Source organism: Melospiza georgiana, chromosome 6, assembly GCF_028018845.1.
Source record: "Melospiza georgiana isolate bMelGeo1 chromosome 6, bMelGeo1.pri, whole genome shotgun sequence".
NCBI classification, from domain to species: domain Eukaryota; kingdom Metazoa; phylum Chordata; class Aves; order Passeriformes; family Passerellidae; genus Melospiza; species Melospiza georgiana.
In genome coordinates this window covers 57,678,740-57,684,739 of record NC_080435.1, presented here as the reverse complement: position 1 = coordinate 57,684,739, position 6,000 = coordinate 57,678,740, and positions in this window count along the sequence as shown.

Sequence of the window (6,000 nt, the reverse complement as noted above, 5' to 3'; positions counted from 1 at the left end):
AAGCCATAAAGCAGAGAAGGCAGAGGCAACAGCCAGTGATTTTCTGGAAGGAAATGAGAGAATTCTGATGCAAACAGGGAGAAAATGCACCAGGTGCAGATATTCCAGTATCCAGAGGCAACTTTCACACCTCCAAGGAAAACTCATCCTCAAAGCCCAAATTCAAATATCTATTCAAAAACAGCTGGAAATGCAGACTCTGGATAAGTACCACCAGCTGGGGGTGGTGACACACAGAGAGAGCACTGTCTGCAGTCAGTGATGCAGAATTAACTGTGAGGTTAACAGGGAGAATCACCTGTCCCTAGTAGAAAACTGCCCTCCCCATTCACAAACACACAAACACAACATGTGCAGTTCTCATTTTACAGCAGCCCCCTCTGGGAAGCAAGAGATGTCTCTGCTGGGCAGGACATGAAACTTCCTTTGCTTAACCTCCTCTCCCAAAAGCCTCTTGTTTCAATAACTCATCTCTGCAAAGGGAGGTCCAATGGCACTAATTATATCCATGGCACTAATTATATCCATGGCAGCTGCAGCTTGAACAGGGAACCCCCACTGCTGGCATGGCCACCACAGTGGTGGTGCTGGTGGCATCTGCCTGATGGGGTGGCATGGTTGGAGAGAGGCTTTCTCTCTCTCAACAAGCCTCAAAGCTGATTCTCAGCACCTGCCCATCAGCAAGATGCCTCTAAAAAGGCTTCACACAGAACACTTCCAGACCCCTCCTGTGGTCACTGTCAAACTATCACTTTTTTATCCTGAATTTGCTGCTTCTGCTTTTCAATATATGAAATTCACTTGAGGTCTCAGTGAGCACTTCACTGGGGTGGGAGGCTGATGAATGGGGGAGAGAGGATGGAGGGAATAAGGATAAAATGCTCTCATTTAATTAAATCTTAGCATAATGTGAAGGTCCATCCAGGCAACCCTGGAACAAACAGGAGCCACCCCAATATCTAAGACTGGAGGTGAGAGATGGGGTGACTGTGGCGATGTCTTAAAGTCTCAAAGATTTTTTTTTACTGCAAAAGGTTGGCTCTCACAAGAACATAGTCCAGTCAAGGTCCTGAATTTGATAGCCAGGGAAACTTGGTTTTGAACAGCACAGTGATAGTTAAGCTTAATATAGTTTTGCTATGTTCAGTCCAATATCAACACAATCCCTGCCCTAAAAAACTCAAAATCTAAACAGATTAGACAAAGGATAAGAAAAATGTGAGAAGATTTGCCTGAAATCAATTTACAGTTCAGTAGTAGTGCCAGAAACTTCATTTCCTCATCAACACTGGTAGGTGGAAGGAGAGTGGCTGAATGTGTCTATTTCTAGCAGCAAGGCATGGGGAGAAAAGCTTCACAGCAGTGTTGTCACCTTCAAAATCCCCCACCCTGGAGAGCTTCTTAAGCATGAGAATGTGGAGACAGATCTGCTTGGTTTAGGGCAGGAGAGGATTTAGGAGAACAAGACATAAGAAAGAGTTAAGACTCTTCAAAATCAGTCAGGTCTGGTGAGGAAAACACTTAATACAGAACATTGCTCTGACTGCCAGGTTTTAAACTCATAAGATTGCACAGAGTTAGACCACTGCATTTCAGGGGGCACTGGAGAAATGTGGGGATGGCAGGTTGGCCAGGGGAAGAGAGCACGACAGAGCCTCATATCCCTTTTTTCCTCCTGTGAGCCTGCACAGAAATACAGAATAAAGTTAATTGGCCAAAATATTGCTAATTGCAGAGCTAATTTAAAAATGTGCAAGTCCTTTGTGTCCTGCAGATCTTCTCACCTAAAGTTTTTACACCAGCCTTGAACTTGCTAGTCCCCAAGGAAGCAGAGCCAGGCACCCCTGTCTGACCCGTGCTGATGAAGATGAAGGTGATGCATCCCCACAGCTCATGGGAGTTGGAGATACTCTGGAGCCTTAGGAATAGATCTGCTGCCAGTAAATCCATTAATTAGCAAAAGGTCAGAGGCACTTCATCTAGAGCAGAGATTGCCTGAGAAACTTGGCTGGGAAGTGCCTCAGGTGACATCTTCACTCCACAGTGCTCATCTTCACTCCACGGTGCTCATCTTCACTCCACCTGCCCACATCTGCTTGAGCTGAGGTGCCCTTGGCTAGAAACTTGTAAAATCAGTGGGAAACAGACTGGATACCTGAGAACCACACACATTTAAACAAGATTTCCAAGCATTCAGACTCATTTGCTTCACTTTCTTTTTTTTTATTTTTGCTTCAGACACGTCTTCCCAAGCTGTGGCTCATAACCAGCCTGCTCTTATTGGGTTTGTGAGATGGTAATGACTGAAATCTTGGGAAAAAAATCTGACCAATTCTAATCTGATTAGTGAAATAGCAAAAAAAAAAAAAAAAAAAAAGAAAAGCCCTGGATGTAGACTAAATCATTAGAACTCTCTGACATTTGCTAATGATTACCAATAACCCTGTGGCTTCCAGGCTGGGGCTTGAAGGCAGCTCCATTGTTCAGAAGGGCTCTTGGGGGAGCTGAAACTTGCACAGCAGTGCAGAAGGGTCAGCTTAACCTATAGAATTGTCACTTGCCATTTGTAGGTTAACAAATCTTCTGTAAAGTGCAACAGGATTGCCTCAAACTTTGCCAGACTGCTGGATGACAGGTCTGGCCTGTTAATTCACACAGCCAAGATAAGTAAAAAACAACAACCCCAGAGCAGCAGAGGGGTAAGCACTCTCTCAGTCCCCTGAGTAAAGTGGTGTAGAACAACGTGATCAACTTTGCTGCAGCTAAACCAGCTCTTAAAATGTTTTCATCCAGCTGATCTAAATGGTGCCAAACTGAGTTAAAGTCATGAGATTAAAAGAACATGTGTTTTTAGTCTGGATACAATTCTTATTTTATAACTTTATCATAACTCCTCTGAAGCTCCACATATCACCAATATGGGGAAAGCAAACTGGTAGCACTGAGTTTGAGTTTTGCAAGTCAGATGTCAGCCTTCCTTCACCTTCAAGGTAAACTCCTCCTGTTGGTTTATTCCAGGCCATCCTTTATTTAGGCTCTGGCCTTCTATTATTCTCATTGACAGATATAAAGCCTTTTATTAAAACATTTTTAACTAAAACTGGTCCCCCACAAAATGTCCCATCAGAGCTTGGAATTGGAAGGGTCTGCAAAGACCTGAGGAGCTCAGGGAAAATTTCTCCCTTAAAAGGATGGTCCAGCATTGGAATGGGCTGCCCAGCGAGGTGGTGGAGTCACCACCCATGGAAGTGTTCAGAAACAATTGGATGTGGCACTCAGTGCTGTGATTTAGCTGATGTGTGATAATAGAGCAAAGGTTGGACTCGATGACCCTGGACATTTTTCCCAGCCTTAATGATTTTGGGATTCTCTGGTTCTATGATCCTCTAGTTCTGCCCCTTAATAGCACAAGAAGAGCTTTAAATTTTGGAACATCATTTTTTTAAAGGGGAAGATAGAATAAAATCACTTTAATCCTCTAGGAAAAACAGCAAGGAAATTTCATCCTTCAACCTCTTGCAAAAGAAAGGGATGTGGGCACAGTCCTGCTGGGACTTGCCCAGCTTTCTGCTCAGGGAGGAATGAGCCATGGGGATTTTGTTGCAGGCCTAAATCTGGCCCAATTAGCATTAAATCTTGCCTTAACTGGAGTATGTCTGATGTTGAAAAAAACTTGCAGATAGATTATAATGGGAAGGAAGACAGTTTTTGCTTTTGTCTGATAGAGGCAGTGGAGACCTGAACGATGAATTGTTGGAATGTTTTTCTTCCTCTGGCTCTGCAGTTACCTTGCAACAGCATGCACCTACATATTTGTCAAACTTTCCCCACCAGGCCACCAGGCTAGTAAGCAAAGGCACAGAGGGGATCAGGGTGCTGGTGCCTCCTCAGAGCACAGGCTTGGAGTTTGACCTCAATTACAACTAGAAATAAGCCCAGAGGATAAATCCCTGTAACATGTGCTGCACCTCAGGATAGCCCAGCCAGGCTGCTGGTGGTGGGAGGGATCAGCAGAGCAAATGCTTGGAGAATGGGGGTTCTGATGCCCAGAGCTCTCAGGTTTTCTTGGATGAAGCTCAGCCTTGGGCTGCAGTTTGAAGCTAGGAGGGTGCACCTGATCTCCCAACTCTGGGAAACCCTTCAGTGATGCCTCTGATGGCAGGTGTGATGCTGGGGCCTAACTCTGCCTGCTCAGCTCCCTGTTATCAGCAGGGAGGGGGGGATGGAGGAGGTGAAGGCACAAATCACTGAATGACCAAGACTCCTGGCTAGAGGCAGCAAACAGAGCTCCCTGGGGCTCTCCAGGTGAACAGACAAACCTTACTCATATGTTTTATCCATCCTCCATCCCTTGAAGTGTTCAAGGCCAAGTTGGATGGGGCTGGGACCAGCCTGGTCTAGTGGAAGGTGTCCCATGGCAGGGGGATTAGGATTAGATGATCTCTGGTGTCCCATCTAACCCAAATTATTACAGGATTCTATAATTTTAGCACCTCTTGGGCAAGGTGCCCAGAGCTGATCCACCACAGTAGATCATTGAAGAGCTCTGACAGACTTAGCCTGTCCAGGGGAGGTTGTAGGTGAGTCTGCTGTGCCTCTTCACCACAAAAAAAAATTAAAGGGCACACATTTTGGAACGACAGACTTCCATTATTATGGCTGTGTTTGTCCTTACTCCTACAGCTTGGGGCTCTAAGATTTCCTTTCTAAGGCTGTGTGGCTCTTTACACTTCCAGGTGTGCACTGGTGTGTCCTTTTGATGTCTCCCCAGGTGTGAGCAGGGCAGGGGAAATGTTTATCACCGGTGGAGTGCCAGCAGGGGGGTGTTTCCCCCTCTCAAAGCCTCCCAGCCTCGCGGAGGGGAAATGCAGCCAGCAGGATGTGCTGGGCTGCTGCACTGGGGTTTGTGTCAGTGTCTGGCTCGTTTCTGCTGGAAATTGCAAAATCTTTCCTGTGCATGGAGAGGGAAGTTTTGCCCTTCACGCACACGTAGATTGTTGTGAATTTAAATGGGGAGAAGGCTTAGGAGGCACGTGAAGCACCGGAACAAACCAGAGGAAGGGGCAGGAATTGTAGTTCAAAGCTGGTTTTTCACAGATTGCTGTACAGGGGGGTGTTGGTTTGTTTGTTTAATTTCTTAATTCCTCTAACTCTTAATTACACTTTATTCTCTCTGTCTGTGTTTACATCTTTACATTATGAGGGGAAAGTCTGTCTTTTTTGGAGGAGGGAGGATAGGGAAAAGGCAAGACAAACTGAGTGCATGCACTGAAAAATCACTCATTTATTCTTTATAACAAACACTTTAAAGAGCTATAGAGACAGAAAGTTGACATTATCTAGCCACTATACCTCCTCTCTGCTTCTCCACCTCCCCCTTTCCCTTTCCCAAATGGGAGAAAATACCTATTTGAGATGAGAGGAGGTCGTGCCTGGGATCAGCAGGAATTCCTGGGCCAGGGGCAGAGCTCTGAGCATTTCCAGCACTCCCGTATTCCAAATTCTCCCAAATCCTCCTTGCCGGGGCCGGCAGCCTGGAGAGCAGCTGGATGGAGCAGAGAGCCTAAGAAACTTCATTCTGCAGGGGGACCTCTAGTGTTTTCCTTTCTCCATGTCCTGGCAGAGTTCCTCCAAAGTACAAATACACACAGAGCTCCCATTGTTTGCAGCCCTTCACAAGCCCACTGATCCTAATATGGAATTCAGCAGGAAACCCATGATTTCCTGACACACAGCAAGCTGGAGAAAGAAAGGAAAAACTCCATTAAAACCCTCCAGACTCTCCTCCATGTAGCAATGAGATGGAAAATGGAGTGGATTTAACAGGAATCCCTGGTTCCTGCGGCCGGGCTGGAGGAAGGGAGACGCGGATTGAAGCCACAGGCTGCCGATATTTTTTGAAGTCGCAATAAAGACTGGGAACGGCCGGGCAGGATGAGGATTTCCTGACTGGGACAAACGAAAAAGGACAGATCACTCTTCTTCTTCTTTTTTTTTTTT